This window comes from Aphelocoma coerulescens, chromosome 5 (genome assembly GCF_041296385.1).
Source record: "Aphelocoma coerulescens isolate FSJ_1873_10779 chromosome 5, UR_Acoe_1.0, whole genome shotgun sequence".
Lineage (NCBI taxonomy): Eukaryota > Metazoa > Chordata > Aves > Passeriformes > Corvidae > Aphelocoma > Aphelocoma coerulescens.
In genome coordinates, this window is record NC_091019.1 from 15,381,703 (window position 1) to 15,403,738 (window position 22,036).

General features: G+C 40.6%; 1 long non-coding RNA gene across 4 annotated transcripts in view; it reads left to right on the forward strand.

The window, feature by feature from the left end:
* The window catches only part of LOC138111290 (uncharacterized), a 204,176-nt gene that overhangs the window by 336 nt on the left and 181,804 nt on the right, over nucleotides 1-22,036 (forward strand). The window lies entirely within an intron of this gene.

A 22,036-nucleotide genomic window follows, 5' to 3' on the forward strand; every position in this document is an offset into this window, starting at 1 on the left:
GCCTATACCAAGCTTACTTTCTTTTCTTTTCTTTTTTTTTTTTTTCAATTGTGTAAGATAACATGATCAGGTCAGAATTCCCTGCACTTTTCTTCTTGCACTTTTTATAAAAATAGCCACCTAAAATAGTAGATCTTGTAGATGTAGAGAAAATACTTCAGATATGAAAACTGAGAAGACTCAGAAATGAAAAAGCAAATATAGTGAAAGCTTCATTATCATTAATAGCCTGATCACTTTCTCTAGTAGTTTTGTAATTTTTTTTACTCCTTAAAGCTGGCAGTGCACAAAAATGGAATGTGACTGTAGCAGGCTTATTCCAGATTTTCTTTATAATATTATTTGTTTAGTAGCTATGAAGTTAGAATTTTAATTTTAATAGCACTTTTTTTTTTCCCCTAAACACGATCAATCTATCTTTTTACTATGACAAGTTATTTTAAACTACTTAGTATTCAGGATATTTGCAGTTGCAATGAACGAGTTCATTTAAACACCAAATCAATCAGTATTTTCACTAGAGAGAAATTTTTAAGTACCAATTAAGAATGAAAAAGTGATCTACATTCTGTAATACAATATTAATGTGCTGAGAGGGGTGATCCCAACTGCATGAGAAAAAATGCAGCTGTGCATATGCTTGTCTTAAGAAAGGGTTTTTTTTTCTGTCGCTTAGAATAATTTAATGAATAAAAAGTGGCTCTTTTATTACTACTAATGAAAGGAAATCCCATCAAATTGCAAGGCATCAACACAAGGACATTACTCTTAAACTAAAAGTGCTGTAGATTATCCCAGTGATAATGGAGGCCACGAGCACTTTGTGGGGATGGATGGACTGTTCTCGTGGTGCTGTGCTGGAGTTACCTTTCAGCAGTGCATAGATCAATGTTAAGAGTTATTCTAGGTGCTTAATTCTGTTATTCTCTGTTGAAATACCAACCTATCTGCTCATAATGAGACCGTTTAAAAAAACATAATTACAGAGGCTGTGGGGAAATCACGTCCTTTAGGTTGATCAGGATGTGCACTGATCTATTGAGGGGAGTGCTGGAGTCTTGCTGATGAAGCAACTCATAGATGTGTTGATGGATCAGTGGGACATGTAATGGTGGGAAGGATACCGGCCTGGCTCTGTGTTCCAGTGGCCACATTCTCCTCTGGTGCCTGCAGTTTGGGTTTGGTATGCTTTGAAGTAAGGGGAACAGCACATGAAACAGCCTTGGGGGAAGGGGACCTGAGTTTTTTACAGGAATCAGCTGTGGATGGAAGGACCCTGTTTAGGTGGGGGTTAGGTTGCATGGGAAAAGGATTTTACAGGCCTCCAGCAACTGGAAGGCAGTTCAGGAGACCTAAAAAAGAAGGAAGCAGTGCTTTAACCAGAAGAGGTTCTATCACCTTGACTTAGATAGCTTTGTTTCAGCTTAACACCCACTTGGCTTTTTAGAGTCGATCTGCCAGGAACATTGCTGAACAATTAGGTGACAACCTCACCCTATCAAAATGACATAAAATACATTTTCTTTTAAGTTGTGTTTGAACTTGTCTTACCATAAAAGTATTTTTAGAGCACAGGCACCTTGGGGGAACATCTGAAAATGTGAACAGGAAAAAAAAAAAAAGAACCTGAAGTTGAATTTTTGAACCAAAGATTGCCTGGCCTCTCCAAGGATTTCATTAGTGACTTTCCTATGAAACAGTTTCAGGACCCTATTTACAACAATTTTGGTTTTTTTTGTTCTAGTGACTCTCTTGCATTAATTTGTATAAATGCTTTTCTTTCTTGTGATATTTCTGTAAGTTTTATCTAAATGTATCATTTAAATTACTGTTGGCTTAACTATTTTAAGATAGTATCTTTATGAAATAGACTTTTTTTTAGGACAGCAAAAGATATATAATCTCCTTCTGATTATCTAGGGGGGAAAAAGTATTTATTATTCATAAACACAAGAATTTGTGCATATAAAACCAGAGCCATTGAAGTTGGCTCGATATACACAAGCTGAAATCAATCCATGTTGTTCTTAAAGTACTTGTTTTGCAGTTTTCGCATGAAGAGTCTGCAAGTAAAACAGTAAAGCTTCTGCTCCCTTGCTGGTTTATAAATAGTTTATATATTAGGCATTTAGTATGCATTTTTTAATAAATCATTACTTGTCCTGAAATTCAGGATGCTTTGATCTGTGCATATTTTCACAAATATGTATCACCTCTAGGATGACCCCAGTGCTAGCAGCAAACTGTGTGGGAGGGCTTTTCACAGGAACATTCCAAGTTTCTGCAGTTTGGTGGGCAGCAGCCTTGGCTGTGTGCCCCCACCACCCTTTCCCTGTGCACCACTAAGTCGGTGTTGTTGGAGACACCACAAAACCAGGCTCGAAGTTACTGAGCACAGGATGAAAACACCGTTGTGGGATATTGCTGTGATAACCTCAGCCTAGCAAGGTAAAGCTACATATAAAAGATCCCTTCAGAAGAGAATAGGAAAGGTAGTAATTGGGGAAATGAGTGGAGTCATGGGGGAAAATATTTGTAGCAGATGACTCTTTTCCAGCACTGCGGCTGTTACATTAAAGAGCTAATGTGTAAGTTAATGCTGCCTGAGGCAGGATTAACTTCTGATGTGTAGGGATTGAAGATTGCTAATGGCCTAGCTAGCATGAAAGCCAGCTTGCCTGGGAAGGTGACTTACTGTACTTCTCTTATTTGGCTATTGCTTGGCTTGTTGTGCTGAGCACCTGGCACTGAATTTTCACTGTCTGCCCAGCTCTTAAGGGGGCACAAGAGCTGTTGCCAAATCCAAGGCAGGGCAGAGCCATTGGCGAGGCGATTTGTCCATGAGAACAAATCAAGGTGCATGACTGACTGCTTTCCTCATCTCTCCTTGGGCTGCCCTGTTGGCACAAAAGAGCTTGTGCTGCTTCCCAGGACCAGACTTGTTGCTGCTGTCAGTGAGTGAATCCCAAAGAAAATGGCAAACTTGCATGCTCTGGGAATGTGATGCTTGTGTTTAGGTGATCCACTTTGCTGTACTGCAGCTTTCCAGCATGAGAGAAGGTGCTCCTGCATTGATGGAAGGTGTCTCTGAAGGTGGTCTCATCATGCTGTGATGGATGGAGATAAGAGGATGCCCTCTTCTAGGCCTAGCCCCAGCTCTTGCTTTTCTCCTCTGTTGTTGGAGGGGTGGCTGGGGTACCTCTGGTGCACGCCAAGTATTGGATGGAGGTAAATTCCCTCTCCAGTTTGGGTGTGAGGCAAAGAGCACACAGCATTGCTTCACACACACAGCAAGGTAGACTTTGTGTGGTTGGGAATTCTCTGGGGTCACTTGCCATGGAGCTTTGTGTTTCTCATTGGATGATGTCTGTAGGGATTTAGTCTCTTCCATGTTTCTTTCTCAAATATGCTCCCAAGCTCTTACTCTGCTCCCAGCTCCTTCTCTGGAAAACTACTTCAGTGTATTCAGCTGTGCTGAGGGTACTATTTCTTCAGCTTCTGGCTGCTTTCTCACCTCCAGTGTTTTGCCTTTCCTGGTGAAAGGCAGAGCACCTTTATGTATCCTAGCTGCGGTAGGTTCTGTTGATTTGTGTCTCTGTATTGGCAGTTGTGCAGTTAATGCACATTCTTATTAACATGCATGCTGTTTCAATACTGCTATATAACTGCCCTCTTAGGATAAAAGGGAATTAAAAAAAAAAAGAAAAGCAAGAGATGGGGTAAAACAAATGACTTTCCCTCCTTTTTATAGACCGTGTTAATTGTGGGTGGAAGTGCTTGTATAGACTCAGCAGCCTTGTATTGGGGTTTTTTCCTTGAAATTTTTTTTTCTAAATAAGACCTCAACATTTGTACCTAGAAATAGTATTTCAAATACAGTATCTTCTTCTAGATGTCATTCTTTCATGAATATACTACCACTCAGCTGTTGCAGAGGTAACAAGGCCCATCAGCATCTGTCAGTCTGAAGGTGCCTCTGTGGTTGCTGTATTAGAGATTCCTGCCTGTTGTGCAGCTTTCAGGCTGAGTGCTGAACATGGAATATTTCTTTAGCACACATGTGCACAGTGGCTGTGTGAGGAAGCAGAGGGGATGAGTGGTGTTGGTGAGAAATCCAGGAGTTCCTTCAGCAGCACCAGGACATATTTTCCTCTCGGTGAACATGGATAACTCAACACTAATGGGTGTAACGCACAAGGGAGAGGATCTACCCCATTGCATGCTCTGGGAAGTGCAATTTAAAGCTTTCCTGAGGCATCTTTAAATTAAATTCATTGGAGTGTCTGTCTCTGAGTTGTCTCACATGCAGAACTCCTACTGAATCAACAGGGCTTGCTGCACACAGATCCATGGCAGGAGATTTCTCCTTTGTTGTATCTTTCCAAGAGATGTAAAAGAGAGGTAAATAGCTCTTACTGGTATGACAGACAGGTCATACCTGCCTCACCTGTGTATGTGCTAGTGATTCACTACAAGGCATGCACTTCTGGGTTATGTGAATGTGAAAAAACTGGAAAAATAAACCAGTTAAAAAAACCGGTCAAGAATATCCTTTCCTTCAATCCAGAAGAGCCTCCTCTACCTTTGACTGGTGACAGGAGCTGAAGGAGGGTAGATTGGACAGATGAGCTATAAAGACTGGATGTTTAAAATGGCTAGCAGGAACATATAGGTTTGCTGTGAGAAGAATTATACAAACCAAAACAAAATCCCCACAGCCACAGGACTTGGGTGACAAAGAGATGCACCCATAAAAGGAGGATTCTGTAATAGCTGTGTCAGGGCTTTTAGCATCTTCCTCAGAAGCATCTGGTATTAGTTGTGGTCAGTGATTGCAACGTGGGATTCAGCTGACCTCTGCAGCTGACCAGTTCCCATGTTCTGGTTTTATCCAGTAGAATTCAAAGAGCCTGGATCCTTTTAACTCTGCAGAAGATGGACTTCTGTTATCATAGTTACACAGTGTTTGGCCAAATCCTCTGCATTTTGCTAGTGAAATGAAGGAGGCAGCATGTGGATTGTTCTGCTGAAACCAGAAGCATCAGACTAACACGTGATGCTGGTGTCTGCAATGCCAAACTGCTGCTTTCTGGTCTTACCTTATTTCTTTTTCCTTCTTTAAACACAAGGGAAATTTTGAAATGATATCTTTTTCTTAAACAGATTTTTGAAATCAGTGGGGGTTAATTAAAAACTAAATTTGGAATCTACAAACACCCAGAAATTATTTACACTGTTGTTAATTTCTTCTTTAATATTCATAAGTGTTTTCTGTTAATTAAGAAGAGAGGGAGAACATGAAGAAAGGCTCATAACAAAAGCAGTCTGCATACAGATTAGGGACTGAGTTCTCAAAGAACTGGACTAAATACATACTGCCAGCACTGAGTGAGGAATTTATATGCAGTGAATGTGTCTTGCAGCTGAAAAATTAGGCAGACTTGTGTCTTAAACTTACTGCATCAGAATTTGACATGATCCTCTTACCACCCTGGTTGCCACTTTCCTGCTTTCTGGCGTTGGACGTTCTGCAGTCCTGGAGCAGTTTCATAGAATCATTGAATGACCAGGGCTGGAAGAGACCTTAAAGATCATCTTGTTCCCACCAACCTTTCACCAGACCAGGTTGTTCAGAGCCCTATCCAACCTGGCCTTGAACACTTTCATGTATAGGGCATCAACAACTGGTTTGGGCAACCTGTTCCAGGGCCTCACCACCCTCGGGATTAGCAGCAGGCTCAGGATTTTTCACAGCAACCTATCCCAAACTATGCAGCCTTATTTTCTACAAATGCTTTCTATAAATCATTATATATTTATAAACCTGTCAGAGGTATTAGCCAATACCTTAGTAACATCTAGAGACTGTTGGTAAAGATCAGGTTTCATCATGCAAGGTAAGACGTACAGCCAAATTCTTGCTATCAGCAGGCATAAGTACTGCAGCTCTCTCAGTGAATATCCTTTTCTCACATGTGGAGATATTTGCAGCCTCTTCCACATCTGGGATCTTCACCAGCTTTGTTCTTTCCAGTTTGTAGGAACACCTGCTTAGCTTCATCCCTACAGTGTATTTACCTTCAGTATTGAAACAACCTCCTAGTGTAAATCTTTTTTCGAGCTGTTTTGAATACTGGCCTATTGGGCTGCAATTTTTCAACTCTGTAGGATCTGGGTGAGCTTTAAATAATGTACTTTAAAATATACTTATGAATAAAAGTACTGTATTTCTCAGCAAGATTTGGGAGTCTTGTGTTAGCTGTAAATAGTTGGACTTGGTGCCTATGTGGATTCTTAGTATACAGAAGAGATTGAAAGAATGACCTTAGTTAAAGATGTATTTCACTATTGAATATACCTGTGTCTAATCTGTTTGACAAGTAGAAAATGCAAAAGCCTAGGTCCCTAAAATTCCCTATGTAAATAGGCTCTGTGACTGGCATTCCTACACTGATGGCTGCTGTCTTGCAGTGCTACCAAGACAGGCCTATTTTCGGGTTTCAGACTCAACCATCCCTACCTAATATTGTGGCAATCTTCTAAGAATGAGCTGTGGGGATAATAGAAAGCTGGAAGTAAGGAAAACAGCACTTTATAGAAAAAAAAGAAATTAATTGTGTTTCTTACCTCAAATCAAAGGTAGAAAATTATTTGTTTGGTTGGTTTTTTTTGTTTCCTAAGGGTGGAGAATCTGGAATGTTGCTGAGGGAAGAAATAGAATTAAAAAAGGATATGAGTTCTGCTGTGCTCCAGGGAGGTTGTTGTATGCTCTGAACTCATTGTACACAATATTCTAAGCTGTGACAGTAAGTCTAAAGCTGCACAAAAATTTATTTTGGCAAAGGTTTATGGAAGAAATGCAGGATATAGGGGAGTCTGGAGAGTAGAAGCAGACTTCAGACTTTGGCAGCTTGAGCACAAGTTAGAGACCTGGGTTAGAGATGAGTACAAATACGTTTCTGTGATCTGTTTGATAGGAAAAAGATCACAAATTATATCAGAAAATACAGGGTCAACTGTAGCAAGGACACCTTGGGGGAGATGGGAGTTGCAGTAATATCAGAAGACATCTGCTAATGGGGCTACAGCAGATATTTTTTCCCCCTCAGGGGTGATGATGGAACAGTAATTACCAACAAAGCCAGCAACCTGCAGAGTGTAGGAGTGTCTTGCTTGTAGTTAGGGATACTGAAGTCTGGAATATATAGGAATCAAAACTTGGTCTCTGAACAACTGAATCTGCAGATGGTGACAGGTAAGAAGGCAGTTGGAATGGGGAAGGGGGAGAAAGAACTGACTTCCTCAAAGACCTAATACACATTAGTTATGTTCTTTAAGGGTTCATCAGATAATGTAACTGCATCTCCCTAAGCCAAATTTTATCTAAAACTGAACCCATGAAAATCCAGGTATATATTATACTTTATCCAGGTATAAATGGGTGCAGTTGGATCAGTCCCATATGTCACTGAAATAAAAATGTGGCTGTGCTTTTTATTTTCTGTTGTTCTCCCAGCTGCTCTGCAAAAACATTGTGCTGATTTAGCTGGTGATTTCTAACCCTTCGTGTTGGAATTGCAAACAGCATTTGCATGGATTGTTGGTATGAAGATGAAATGGAACTCTGCTATAAGTGATAAGCTGCAACGTAAAAGGAATAGACATACACTCTTTGAAGTGACAGTGATTTGAGATGCTTGAAGCTCAGTGTGAGAAATCAGAAAAGAAACTGAGATCTTGGGACTGCTCAGATGCCTCTAAAGATCAGCCCTCTCTATGCTATCCCAAGGTGGTCACTTAAAGCTAGATTAGGCAAAAAACTGTCTCCCAGCAGGACAGTTAAAAGTGAATGCCTGGAAAATAAAGCTTGGTACATGTGTGGTAGATGGCTTCTGCAATACTGGTTCCTGAGGCTAGAACTTACTGATGTCTGTTTCTGTCCTTGCCAATACTTCTGTCTCCCCTACAGAAGTACATGTAGTTTCTTCAGGGATCTTGTTTTGCTATCGGTGCCAATGAACTCCAGAGCAATCTGCAGTGTCAGAGGAAAAACAAACCTAAAGGTTTTCAGTGGGAAATTGCCTATTCCCACTTCTCCTGCAGGTGCTCTTGGGGTTGCTCATCTCCGTATCAGTTGCTCTATTTCTCTTAAAAAGACCTTCAAATTGCTTGGTTTCTGCTTTGTGCTACTGGAGCCCTGTGTGACTTTGATAAGTTGTTAGACTGTATTTATATGTAAGCATTAAACATTCTTCTCTTAGAATAAGAGGTGAAACAAGTGGCAATGAAAATGCAATTGAAAACAAAATCCTACACAGCTGAATAAATTCTGTCCTTTGCATATTAATGAAGATCTGGTGGGATCAGCAGAAGGTGCAGTGGTGGTGAAGTGTTTGAGTGGGTCTGCTCAACTCCCATGTGACAATCAAAGGAGATGGGAGTTAAGTCACTGCAGAACAGAGTTTAAAACCCACAGTTTTAAAAAATCATAGATGTTGTTTTCTAAAGAAATAAAGCAACAGATACTACTTTTCATTTTTTATATGGACAGAAATAATTTAGCACATACATTTGTCTGTCAAGAGACTACTGGCTGCTCGTTTGTGTAGTGGAAATCTACCAATATAGTAAAGATTTTCTGTTTCTGAGAGTTAAAACATCAAGCATTGAGTATCTTTGAAATGCATGTTTTTTAACTGAGTTCTTTCTCAAAGTAAAATTAACTGCACCTCACTATTTAATGCGTGAAACCACGATTTACTGTCCTGAGAACTAATTTCAGCTTGCTGCAGTTGTAAACTTGCCCTCAATTAATGTGCTACTGGGCCCAATTCAGAGATGGGTGAAGTCAGCAGGTCTTTCCAATTACTTTTATGGGTATCAGATGAAGTCTTTAATTAATGCCTCACTGAGTGCTCAGGCTCATTTAAAAATTTCTCATTTCTGGGTATAATGCAGATCTTTCAAAATGTCATTGTACTTTAAAGCTGTTCTGCTCTCTTGGATGAGAAGTTATTTACACTTGTGTGACTACATCTGATATATTCCTTCTTTCCTCACACCATAATATGCCTACAGTATGTGTTTTGATATATTATGTGTATCTTTGAATACATAATATATTACCAGATGGTATGTGATTAGCAGGGTACACTAAAGTAGAAAGATGTCTTCTGCCCTGGGTACATGTACACAGTCTGGTAGTGTACGTATTTAAAGTGAGTATTTCAAGATGTATTTTTAGGAGAGAAAATAATCTGTTGGTATATGCAAAAGTTCTCTGTGTGCAGTAAATGAGCTACCCGGGAAAGTTTCGTATCTAGCATGCTACTGGAAGTGTTGGAAAACTACCTCTGGCTCATGAGGTCATTCTGGTGAAATTTTGACTGAGAGGACTTAATGTTCAGATGCCACTGGCATATTTGCAACTCCAGGAGCTTAATAGTTCAGATTTGGAATATGGAGTAGCTGTTCTTAGTTTGTACAGGAGCAAACATGTTTCTGGTGGGTTACTGCCTGCTTGGGTGGAAGCATGTGAAAGCCATTGTTTTCTCAAAACAAGTAAGCAAAATGCCAGCTTTGAGGTTGAGCTCCAGTATCAAGGAAAACTTATGGATATGTTTCAGACTCCTGAAAAATCAACACTTAAATCAGAAACATTGATACAGCTTTGCCTGAAATAATGTAACTTGCTGTTACAGTTCAGGCTGATGTTGTGAAGGCACCTGAAGTTATGGTCACCTGTTCCTTGCATAGATTTTAGTCATCAGAAATGGAATGCCATTGGCCAGAATTTCAGCTCTTAGCAATAAAAATTACACAGTGAAGAGGAATTATAGACATTCCAGAAGTGCACTGTTTATGGGTCGATTCAGGTTTGGGGGTAGGTTTAGGTTGGTAACTGACAGAAAATTCATGTAAGGGACTTACCTCACATAAATCAATAAGGTTTCCTTGATTGTAATGAGCTAATGCCAATTTATACTGCCTGAAGAGCTATTGCCCAGATTTACAGTGTAAGTGTAATTACTATGACATAGATTTGCTTTGGTTCACTGAGCTGGCAACCAGCAAGGTTTCCTGTATCATGTCTTTTTGTTCTTGCTTAAGTTGCCTTTCTAGAGGGTGGCTGGCGTTAGAACCCGGACCAGAGTTTCTCTCCCAGTCTGCTGTTTTGTTGGTATTATATATAAAGTAGAAATCCCTGTGGAGCTTGGGGCTCATTCCTGCAGGCCCTGTGTGCTGTTGGCACAGCAGGGAAGGGCCATTCCAACGTGGTGCTTGGCACAGCAGGAACCTGCTGACTCCCCAGTACCTGCAGGAGGCTCTGTGCCTTTCAGCGGTGGCTGCTGTAAGTGGCTGTAATTTCTGTATTCTTTTGTTGAAAAACACTTCATGTCTTTAGCCACAAGCTTTCCTGGTCTCCAAAGTGTGTCAGCACAGGTCTCTCTCTGCCTGGTAAAAGGCTACAATTCAATTTCCATTACTTTTCCCCTTTTCTGTTCATGACATGTATTCCCCAACTGTTCATGTCAGTAAAAAAACAAAAAAGAATTATTAGTAATAATTAAAGCATAAGTGGCCCACTATACCAGGTGGGCTTGGTCCCTCCAAGTGTAGATTCTGCTGTGCAAGTGCACCTGGAGTGACTTGGTGCAACTGCAGAGAGCTCTGGATGTAACTGAGAGCAGGATGTGGCCACTGGCTCTAGGAGATGTTATTTTAAGATATTGTTAAATACAGTAAAACTTCTAAGTGAAGTGCCAGGTAAATCGGGGAAAACTGTGCAGGAAGGAAAGGAGCTGGAGTGAGTCAGTGAGCAAGCTTTTTGTGCTTGGAAAAGAGAGGAACTTGTTTCCAAGTGCTCTTTGTGTCACAAATAAGAGTACAATAGTTTCAATGGTGGCATGTAGCAGTCATTTCCCACAGTGCAAATGCACCATAACTTAGCATGATTTCTGTGCTCCTGGGAAGCCATACACTTAAATAATAAGGGTGCTCCAGGTCATAGCCGAGATGCAATTAACCCTGGGATTGAAGAAATACCTTCCCACCTGCAGGAAGGATTCTCATTTTGAATAGCTTTCCATTAGTTTTCCTGTGGGAATTACACAATATTGGCAGCATTTCTGGAACTAATATGACAGTGCTAGCCAGGAAGCAGCTTAGCTATAGGTCCTTAATACTTCTGTGGTCACAGGGATTCTGTGGGCTTTCAGTTAGACTCTATCTTCTGGCTACTGGGAAAATTTTTTTGCCCTTCTTCAATAAAGGTGAAAGAAATGCCATGCCTGTATTTAACAAGGGCTGTGTTAGTGTGCATCTGAGATATGATTTTGGTTGCTTGTTAATTCCTTTTGCTCCCTTGGGTGACCTGTAGACCTGAATATGGTGGTGTTTTAAGCTGACCAAAAATATTCAGATGTTTGAAAATCCATGAAAGAAATATATTTGTATCTGAGGAATAACCTGATAGACAAATTGAGTAGGCACACTTATAAGAATCAGAGCTTCTGATGATTCAAAGTTATATAGCTAGGGTCACTAGGAAAAGTTTAAGAATTTGAAAATGGTAATTTATGGTGGAAAACAATTTGTTTTTTTGTTTTTTTTTAACTTACTGTGCAGTTTTCACCCATGAGTAACTTGATGTGTGTCTGAATTCTTCTGCCTCTTTCTCATGGAATTGATTGTGTGTTCTCTTCTTCTCTGCTACAAGATTTTTAGATAAACTTATATATCCAGACTGATGCTGTTCGCTATTCAATTACTTAAATGTTTTTTCATCTTTTCTTTAAGTTTCATATAACTCTTACTTTACTATAAACCCACTTCTGCAGAGGGACAATAATAAACATACAGTAAGAATGAAACAAACCAGGAAATGTTACTGTGGAAGAAACTTGGTTAAGGACAGGATGTCCTTTAAGTCTTATGAAGTGTGAATGCTTGAGATGTCCAGCATGAGATCATCCCAGAGAGAAGAGCTATGTTCATCTGGGGAGTAGGTTTGGGATGACTAATGGTTTGGTTTATTGATACTCCTGATAATTTTTGCATCTGGGCTGTGGAACATCAAAAGCCACTGGCTAAAGGAAGAGACTGGCTTAAGCTGGTTCTTGTGAAATCTTTAGAGGACATGGTCAGTGGACTAGGTCACTGATGGATGAGAACAGGACTGCAGTGACTTTGAGGTGAGTGTGATGGAGGTGTAAAAGGGCTGTTGTGAAATCAAGTGCTCTGCATCTTCTGCTTTGCTGCCTCCCTTGCCCGTGGAGTCTGACCTGTTTGGGTCCCTGGGACTGTGGCTTTATAAGTGCTGCTGTCACCCACAAGGAGATGAAAGGCAGTGCTGCCAGTGGTTCATGTTATCTTTGAAAAGTAAAACTTGCAAGATCCTGTAGAACAAAAGGCAACAATATTGAAAGCAGTGAGATGTGGCTGCAGTGATGAGGAGAAAAATGATAGCTGTAGAAGCATCACAGAGGCAGTCTGGCTCATCAGTGCTGTCATGTGTGTGCTTAGGAAGGGATTATTCCTAGTGACCAGTTCCCACTCTGTCAGATGACTCAAAAAGTGGAAGTACTTAGCAGCATAAAAAAAGCATAGAGGATACATATTTTAATCACATGAAAGTGAAAAAATCTCAATTTTCTTAAGGGGTCATGAGACAGGTAGTGAAAATTAGGAGCATTTATTTACATTATAGTGATTATTGAATGAACATCAAATTTGGTAAGTGGGGAGATTTGGACCAGGTGATTTTTTTAAGGTCCCTTTTGACCTAAATCATTCTTTGATCATCATTTTTGATGAAGCCAAGAAGCAATAGACTCTTAAAGGATGTTTTGACCTGTAGACACCCCTGCCATATCATACTACTGAGTCCATGATGTTAAATAAGAAAAAGAGGATTAGACATCAGTATAGATGAAAAAAACCCCCAAACCCAACTCCACTCTTGGGTTGGATGAGATACCTTTTGCCAAGGGCTGAATGCTGTAAGGCACTGTAAGGAGATCTCCTAAGAGATAAAAAGGAGTTTCCTCTCCTTTCCCTACTGTAGTCGACGTGGCCATGGACAGAGACAGCTCATCTGGCTTGTCAGGACATGCTTTGTGGAGAGTGAGTTCAGACTTCAGCTATGAGAAGACAATTCTCATAACCACAGCATGGGAACTTCTTTGTAAGGCAGGTTGACTTTCATACAAAAATTATTGGGGGGGGAAAAAAAAAAGAATAAATTTTCCCTGGATTTAAAAACTTACATTTTGCACTGGTGCCAGATCTACTCTCTGCTGCACAGGATGGAGAGAGGGTCCGGTTTATCATGTATGCGTTCAAGGTGCTAGGCTAAGAAATGTATGAAGGAATTAAGCAGGGAAATGTTGAATCCCTTCCTTGCAGAGGGTGCAGCCAACCTTGTTACACTGCTCTGTGACCCCTAGAATGATGTTACCCCAAAGGAAGCCAGTGGTTTCCTACTTTTTGCAAACTAGGCCAGGAGATTCTTGAAGTGTTAAAAAACTATTCATCTCTTCTTGAGTAAAAGTAGATTAAGAGAAGAGGGTTGCCTCTTTTCTACTATAAACCCACCAACCTGTCCTTGTCCAGAATTTATTTCAATAAAATGCTGTCTTCAAGAGTGGGTAATAAGAAGATTATTTTTGAAAAATGAGAGGAAAAGAATATAAGCCTGAAACCCACTTTTGTTACTGCTGCAGTGTGAATTTGTTGCAAGGTTAATAATAGAGTTATCGCTGTCAACAAAGGAAAGAGTTTGACAACAGAGGAGAATTCCAAATGGGTTTGAGTTCCTTGCATAATTGTTATTTTAATTACCATGTTCAGAAAAGGCTTCAGAGGTTCTTCAAACACTGCTCATATCCAGATGAGATTTACCAGAGCACCACTCACAAGCTTTCTTTTGAAAAGTCACTTTCTTGTTTTATCGTGTTTACAAAAAACTGAAGTGAGAGTTAGCTATGAATCTTCTGTTATTTGAGTCGATGGCAGATGCTAGGAAGGCTTTGCTTTGTGATAGAGTTAAACTCTCTGGGACTGATTACAAAGAAATTCCATTAGCAATATTTAAATGCCATCCTTGAAAGGCACTCAATAATATGTGTGTTGGCGCTGATCAAGAATAGTACCTTTTAAAAATGAAAAAGTAATGTGACTGTTAGTTTAACATAAAAATGTCAAACTGTGGGCAGTCTCTTGTCAATTAAAGAATCTGGGCTATTCCTAATGGGAATAAGGATGAAGGGGCGGGGGGGAGAAGTGGGTACTAAAAATTGCAGATGTGCAGAACTACTTAGAGATAATTTGTGCTGGCAAATAACACTGTCAGCCAGTTTGAGAGTAATACAGGCAGCTTGATACTTGTTCTTCCTGAGCCACCTTTTTCTTAGTATCTTCTTTAATAGCTAGCAAGGCTTTAACAGCAGGCAGGGCTACGGTAATGGTGTGCTGAGTGGAGGTGGATTTGTCCAGATTTAAAGAATGTGCTTGCTGAAGTTCATAAAATGTATTAAATAGGCAAACCTGCTTGTTGCTGAACTGAGGGATATACCTGTGAGAGGGGGAGGAGGATTCTTTAAACTTTGGATGCTGGTGGAGCTGGTGCTCAGATAGGAGTTAAGGGAAGAGGATATGCATCTCTGTAACCTGTCACTTCTTGTTAAGGGTATGTCTCTATAAATAAAACACCACAGTCAAGTTTCAAACTTTGCTTCATCTAAAAGTAGCTTCCAAGGAAACAAAAGTCTGGTAGAATTTCACTTGGAAGGAATGCCATACAACAGCTCTCTTTATTAGCTCACATGGGTCTGTTGCTCCCTTCTGGAAGGCCAGTGCCTGATTTTTTAATCTTAAATCAGTGTTGTTTCAATTGTAATTCACACACATATTTCCTCAACCATCTTGAAACTACTCTTTTTATTTAGTGTTCCCTTTTCCTTGACATGTTTCAAATATCTTTGCAGCTTTTAGAGAGTTTCGAAGTATTTGCTCCAAAACTGCCCCACCTAAAATGAGGCCTGTGTAACAGCTGCTGCTGTGGTAGTGTGTGGATGTACACCCAGAGCTGTTTATGATCTAAATGTCAATTAGAATGGAAGCATTAACACCTCTCTTTTGTGAGGTCGGAGTGGATCATGAGAGTGTGATGTGACCATGGTCATGCAGGTCTGTGGCAGGCCTCGCAGCTGAACGTCCCGGTGTGCTGTCTGAGCCCTGAGATACTCTTTCATTTTAATCTTTGTATCTTAATGACAATTTCTGTTTTTCTATCTAAACAACCATCCAAACTGTAACAGATTCTTTTTATTCTTCACTCTGGGATCTTTTCTTTTATTCTTTCATTTTTTTCAAATTCCTCTAACTGCTACTTGTAAATTGCTTACCAAACTTTGTAACCCAATCGTTTGGATCTTTCTCCTTCATTAATTTGTTGCTCTTTGCACCTTAATTTTTTGGTGTAATGACTCTTATCCCAACTTCTTAATAGCATTTCATACATAGATTTGATGGCTTTTCATGTCAGCTTAATATTTTGTCATCCCTCAGGGCTCACCATTTTTGACATTACTAATTGTTATACTTCATTTTATTGCTCTGTCCTTCTATTATCCTTTCCCAATACTTTGCTCAAAGTGCTATATAAATGACTAAAATATAGTGTTATGGGCCAACTGTAAAGTAAATTAATGGACAATCTTTCTGTGAGGCCAAAACCTGGGATCCTGAAGAACTATGCTGCAGAAGGTCAGCTGAAATTTGAGCTCTGGTTACTCTTAGCACCTCTACCCTCAGAATTTCTCAGTGTTGTTAATCACCAATATTAATTTTTTTTTTTTATACAAGCACATATCTTTCCCTAAAAAAACAGTAGGTGGCATGAATTTTGCATCTTTAAAGGAGCTGTGGACGTTCAAATGACATTTTCCCAGTGTTTGGAGGTTGTTAGAGCAGAGGTTGCAAAGTGAGGAGAGGATGCAGCGTGAGCAGACACAGGGCAGGCAGTGGGTGGTGCACATCTCTGGCAGATTGGGCTTCTACCCAAGTCTAAGACAATTTTCTAATTTTTGCAAAACCCATGTAATCAGTAAAGTGAGAATTTTTCACATAGCTGAAACTTTGGACAGCTTTTAGGAGAAGCAAAATGTACCTTGTTAATTTGATGTAGGAATGTGTGAGCCTTTAATTAGGGACTCTCTAATAAGAGCAGCAGCAGACTTCCCCTCATGCAAATGCTGTGGAGGGAACTTGTTCTCCACAGCGTCTGATGAGTGCACTTTTTTTTATTATTACATTTTGTCTTTAAAGAGGGAATAAGTGTGTTTATTAAGGTGGTTGTATTTAGCCTTAATGCAATGCATTAAGCACCTATTTATTTCTGAGAAGTCTGCTTTAGCAGAGTGTGTGCCTGTAGGAAAGCAGAGCTATTGATTAGACAGCGTCTGAGGCACTTTACTGTCATTACAGTCAGAGCAGATTTGATGTGGTGGACTCTGTTTCTATAAGCAGTGTGCTATGCATGCATATCTTCTCCACTGCATGTTTAATGGTTGCTGTTGGAAGAGATTTTTGCTCTTACATGGCATTGGTATTGGTTGAATGGTGGCATTTCCTCTTCCTTTCATTTGTTCTGTCTATGGTAATAATTAACCATCTCTGATTTCACTTTTATTTATGTATTGATGTCTCCTGTATCGTAAAAGGAGTCTCAGTATCTGTACTTTTGCATGAAATGATGCTCTGAAATTTACTGCAAATAGCTTTTAAGTACAAACAAGCAAAAAGAATCTTGCAGCACAGATGTTCCAAAAATATTTAGAAAAACAAGGTTCAGAAATTGGGACATCAACACATTAGTACAGTGATTTTTGTAATTCTTGTCTGTGATGTTGCAGAGATATAAAGACCTGTCTACAATTTGTGTATGTTAGAGCTTTCACATGCTGTAGTTGAGAGCAGGGTTGAGCTAACGTGGGTTTTTTGTGTGTGTGTAATTTTTTTTAAATTTTGTTTATATTTTTGAGAAATGTGAATGAAACTTTGGAAACCAGGAGCTCTTGAGATAATTTTTGGGAGACTTCTGCTTTCCTTGCCCTGAATGCAGCATGAGCAGAAATGGCAAAGCCTGTGTTATTCATAAGCAAGAGAAGACATGAGTTGGAGAGGTGGGGAAATTAGAAATATAACGTTAATTTGCATACCTAGGAAACTTATTTCTCCTTCCTTGTACTGATCTGGAGCACCAACATCAGAGACTGAGGCCATCTTTCTCGTCTTCAAGGACCTTCACCTCATTTTTTGAGACAAGTCTGGGTGATTTTGAGTGTCCTATCACAGTGCATTTAAATTCTTGTCAGCAGTCTTAGGAATGCTGTGGGAAAGTTTGTAGACAGCAACAACAAAAATTTAGGTTATACAAAGTCTGAAAAGAGGAGCTTTGGACAGATTTCTCTAAATTAGAAAATAAGGGCCAGGTTTGAAATAGAAACTATTTTCTTTTCGATCCTTTATTTGCAAGATGTGTGTGGATTTCTGTCCTGGAAAGGTACCCGTGTGACATTCTTCCCTTGGCATGCCTAGAAAATTGGGTGCAAAGGTTCTGTGCTGTCTTTCCAGCAAGGCAAGTGCCAGTACTTGAACCCCTGCAACTTTGCAACTGCTCTAGCAGAACTGAGGCTTCTTGCAGAATCAAGGCTGATCATAGAATCAGAGCTGTTCTTCTGGAGAGCAGTTTAAGTTCCTGTTGTAGAAAGATAAACACATTTGTTTTGTTCTTCAGAGAGTGGAAAAGAGGCTTTTTTTCCGAGTCAGGAATATTTTAATTAATAGAAAAAGTAGATTTACACCAGATGTATTAACATGGGTGGATGTTTTTTCTCTAAGTATGTCCTGCAAATTTTTAGTCTAGGAACCTAAAAATTTCAGAATGTAGGAATTTCAGAATACAATGGTGGGTGCAGCTTCATCACAGTGGTTGCTGCCTAGGTTTCAAACACTTCAACGAGAGAGGTGTGAAAGAGGCATTGGAAAATAAAGCAGTGTAAAAACCAGATTCTAGGGGAAAGTAAACCCTGCCTTGTCATTTTATCAACCAGTGCCACATATTGAAGCAATGGAAATGGATGCAACTGTGCAGTAAGCCCAAGGCCAGACTCAATACTTGCTTTTCCCCTTTTGAAATTCATCCTTTAACCATGTGAAATTGCCTGCCTTGGCCTGAATGTTACTTTAAACCAAACCCTGACTGTTTCAGTATGTCTGGGGAATGTAGTAATTGGAAGCAGATTGTAACAATTGCAAATAGTTATTCCCAGCAATTGTATCCCTGTTGTGTTCAGGATCTTCATAGTACTAAAAAACCCTAGTTAACCAAGGAATGGCACGCAAGAGACTGGACAACAAAAAGTGGTCTTAGACCTGATACATCTTTTTGATGATTACCACTGCTTATTCTTTTCTTCTTTCTCCTGTTCCTGAAATTGTATTTATTAAAAGGGTTAATACTCCTCCTGCTTTGTTGATCTTGAGCGCTAGCATAAGGCTGGGCAATTGTGCCAGTGCCATGGTGAAGATGGCAGCTGCTTCCTTCAAGCAGGTGTGGCCATTTCCTTGGAAAATGCAGGGAATTGGGGAATTCTGTCTGCCAGTTTTCTCACCAGAATCCTTCATCATTCCCCAAATGATTTTTATAGCCACATTCCTTGATTTAGCCAACCTACCATCAGTAGAGGGACCAGAACAAGTAGAAAAGGCTGTTCCACTCAAACTAATCTTTCCTAAATTGAAATATCCTTAAGGACTTTGTCCTTTCTTCACAGGCAGGTCTGTACCCATGAGTGTGGGGTTTTTTTTGTAGCAAAATCCCAAGTGGTGGATGTGTGTTGAGCAGAGTGGTGTGGTGTGTGGAAATGCAGTCCTGGGAGGGTACCTCAGCTCAGGTTGTTACTGTGATTACACACATAGTTAACTCACTAAAATTGAGAGTGCTTACACATGGATTTACTCCAGTAACATCCCGTCAAATCCCATTTGTTTGCTCTTTCTGTGCTTGGCTGGACTGGGAGCCCTCCTGTAGCTGCTGTTTCTCTTCCCATTCCTTCTCCCAGAGGCTGGCAGTCATTTGCCCACGATGGAGTTGCTGCTGAAACCTTCCAGTGGTCTCCTTTCTGCTAGTTACTCCCAGTTTCCCTCACCAAATGTACCTCCAGGGCCAATATTTTTCCTTTTGGGTGGAAAGCCCTCATTTTGGGCCTTGCAGCTGCTTCCTGGGCTGCCTGAGGGGTCTGCCCTGCTCTGGAAGGTTCTGTGGAGATGCATAAGCTGTAGGTGCCTTGGGAAGGTCACCTTGGGCACAGCATGTGGCCGACAGCACTTCTGCAGCCCTTCAAAGGATTAGAAGTGTTGGAAACAGCCTGATTTTTGAGGGAGAAGTGTGCTCTGAGGAAGTGGGGGTTTGGTTTTGAGGCCCGTGTGCTGCTGTAAGAGTGGGATCTGATGGCAGTGGGGCTGCCTGTTAGCAGGGCAGGGATGCAGTGAGGGGATGGGATGGACTGGGCACTGAGCAGTGCCAGGAGGGGAAGAGATCTGTTTGGGAGCAAAAATTCTCTGCTCGCTGGCTATGGTATGCCAGTGAATGGGGGGTGCTCAGTTATCCTGGGAAAGGAGAGAAATCTCCTGAGGATACTCCCACACCAATGCTGCAGTTGAATTGCCCTCCAGCTCATTAAATCAGCGTAATACTCTGTCACTAGATGGCCTATCCTTGCCATTTCTTAGATTAAGTTTTCCTTACTGATTTTTCTAAAATGTTAAGCTTTTTGCCTTTTCTCTTCCTCTTTTACTATCATGTTTTTGAACCACAGCTGTGGAACTGCTTCTCTGCCTTGGGCCTCTGGTAAATGGCAGCAAGTGCCTCACTGTAGGTCAGGGAGCAGGCAAGGGAAAGGCTTTCTCCTGGCAGAATTGTATTTTATTCCATGGGGAGACAACATTTCTTTGCAAAACACTCCTCTGACTTTAAAATAATACATAATAACTATAAAATTACCAAATGTCAGGTAAACAAAAAGTTATTAAGGATGACCTTATTAGTTCTATCTGCAATTTGCAGAGCGAGGTAATTGTCAAGCCTCACTGTTATTAGGTTGAAATAATAGTTTGGGGACCATCAACATTAAAATTTCATTATGATGGGACAAAAAGGCTCATGTATAATCAATAGTAAGAATCCATTATTATTGACTTGGAATGAATGAAGCATGAACACATTTGTGCAGATATGAACAGTTAGCAATCTTTTGAATAATAAAGAATGAACACTACACAGATAATGCCATTCTGGGAATTGGACTCGATCTCAAATCGGTACATGTCTCTTTGTTATAAAGTCGGATCCACATCCCTGGGTAACTTCCATTAGGCATTTTCTCAAAATACTCAGTATCTACAGTTTTGTATTCCCCAGCTCTGGTTCATGAGGGATGTGGGCATGAAGGCCAGGATTGGGGTAGGAGCATGCTCTGCCTGCCATGTTTGGTGATCCTGCTGGGAATAGCACTGCTTTGGGGCACAATGAAGCGGGCACAGGTGGCTGGGAGCAGGCTGGAAGGGTGCAGTTGCTTTTGCCATCATGAGCCTGGCAGAGCCACTTCAATGAGACAGCGTTGCTGCTTGAATCACAGGCACTAGGCTGGAATAGGTGAGGGGTGGTGAATGCAGAGCAGAGAAGTACAGAGCCTGTGGAATGTGCTGGGGATGTGGCCAAAGCTGAGGTTGGGATGTACGACATTACCTTGTCTGTGTGTCGAGACGAGATGTTCCCAGCCTGTTCTGTTCTGTCTCTGTGGGATGTGTCACACTGGCAGTATTGCTGGGCTCTTTTTTTCTGCTGATGAGGTGAACCCAAAATACTCTTCATTATGTGCTAAATCTGATGCATTTAAATTTATTTCGACCTCACTTTGAATTTCTATGTACTAAGTGCCTTTGAAAGGTGTTATTTAAGTGTTTAGTAACTCTCTTCCATGCTACCATCTGCCCCTCAGCATTACCTTCTGGCTGTGGTTTACCTGTTCCCTCATGCTGACTCCCAGCTGCTTTGACATCCAAGGTACTCTGTATCTCTGTTGACTTAGACTGCATTTTTACAGGGAAGAAGGTTTGGGTGGCTCCAAACCTGCCTCTGCTATTACAGTGAAGTACCTAAAACCTTGTGTTACTTGTGGGTTATGGAGTGTTCTCCAGGGCTCCTAATCCCACATCTTTCACATTTTCAGTCATGTAGTCGCCCAGCACTGCGAGGGCGATTCTGACCTTCTGCTCTGAGGCATCTCTGCTCCAAGTATCAGATGTGCAATTAATGATGAAGCACTCCCTACAATTGCAGGTCCAGTCAGAGAGCACCTAGGAATAGACTCCTCTGGAAATTTGCCTGTTTTCTTCCTGTGGCTTCATTCTGTAGCATGCCATACTCCTAATGGAATTGGGGGAGTCACCTGATATCTTAAAAAGAAGTAAAGGGATCTTGTGGCTCTGGCACTGGACAGGCTCAAGGAGATATTCTGGGGAATCTGGGAAATAATTTTGTTTTCACCTGTGAAGTGGGAACAATTATTTTCTTGGTGGAGATGGAATCATTATTTATTACTTGCGTTGCAATAGCACTAAGGGCTGGTTAGGCTAAATGCCCAGAAAGAGAGAAAGTTATTTAATGAAGTAAGTGTATTTTATTTTTTTTTTTTTCAAAAGCACTCATAGTACTTTAGATGGAAGTGGGAATGAGTGGTGTATTGCAGTGGCACCTGCTTTAAGCCATTAGAGTGAGTACAATCATGAAAGAATATGAGTGTTATTTCCTTTCAAATTTACTAACAGTGCATTTCTTCTTCCCAATACTTAACTTTCAGATGCCTTTCAGGGGTAAGAAAGAAAAATAACCGAGAGACAAAGGGCAGTACAGCAAGGCAGAGAGAAAAATCTGACCTAGTCCTGGGAGAGAGGGAGGATTATACTGGCT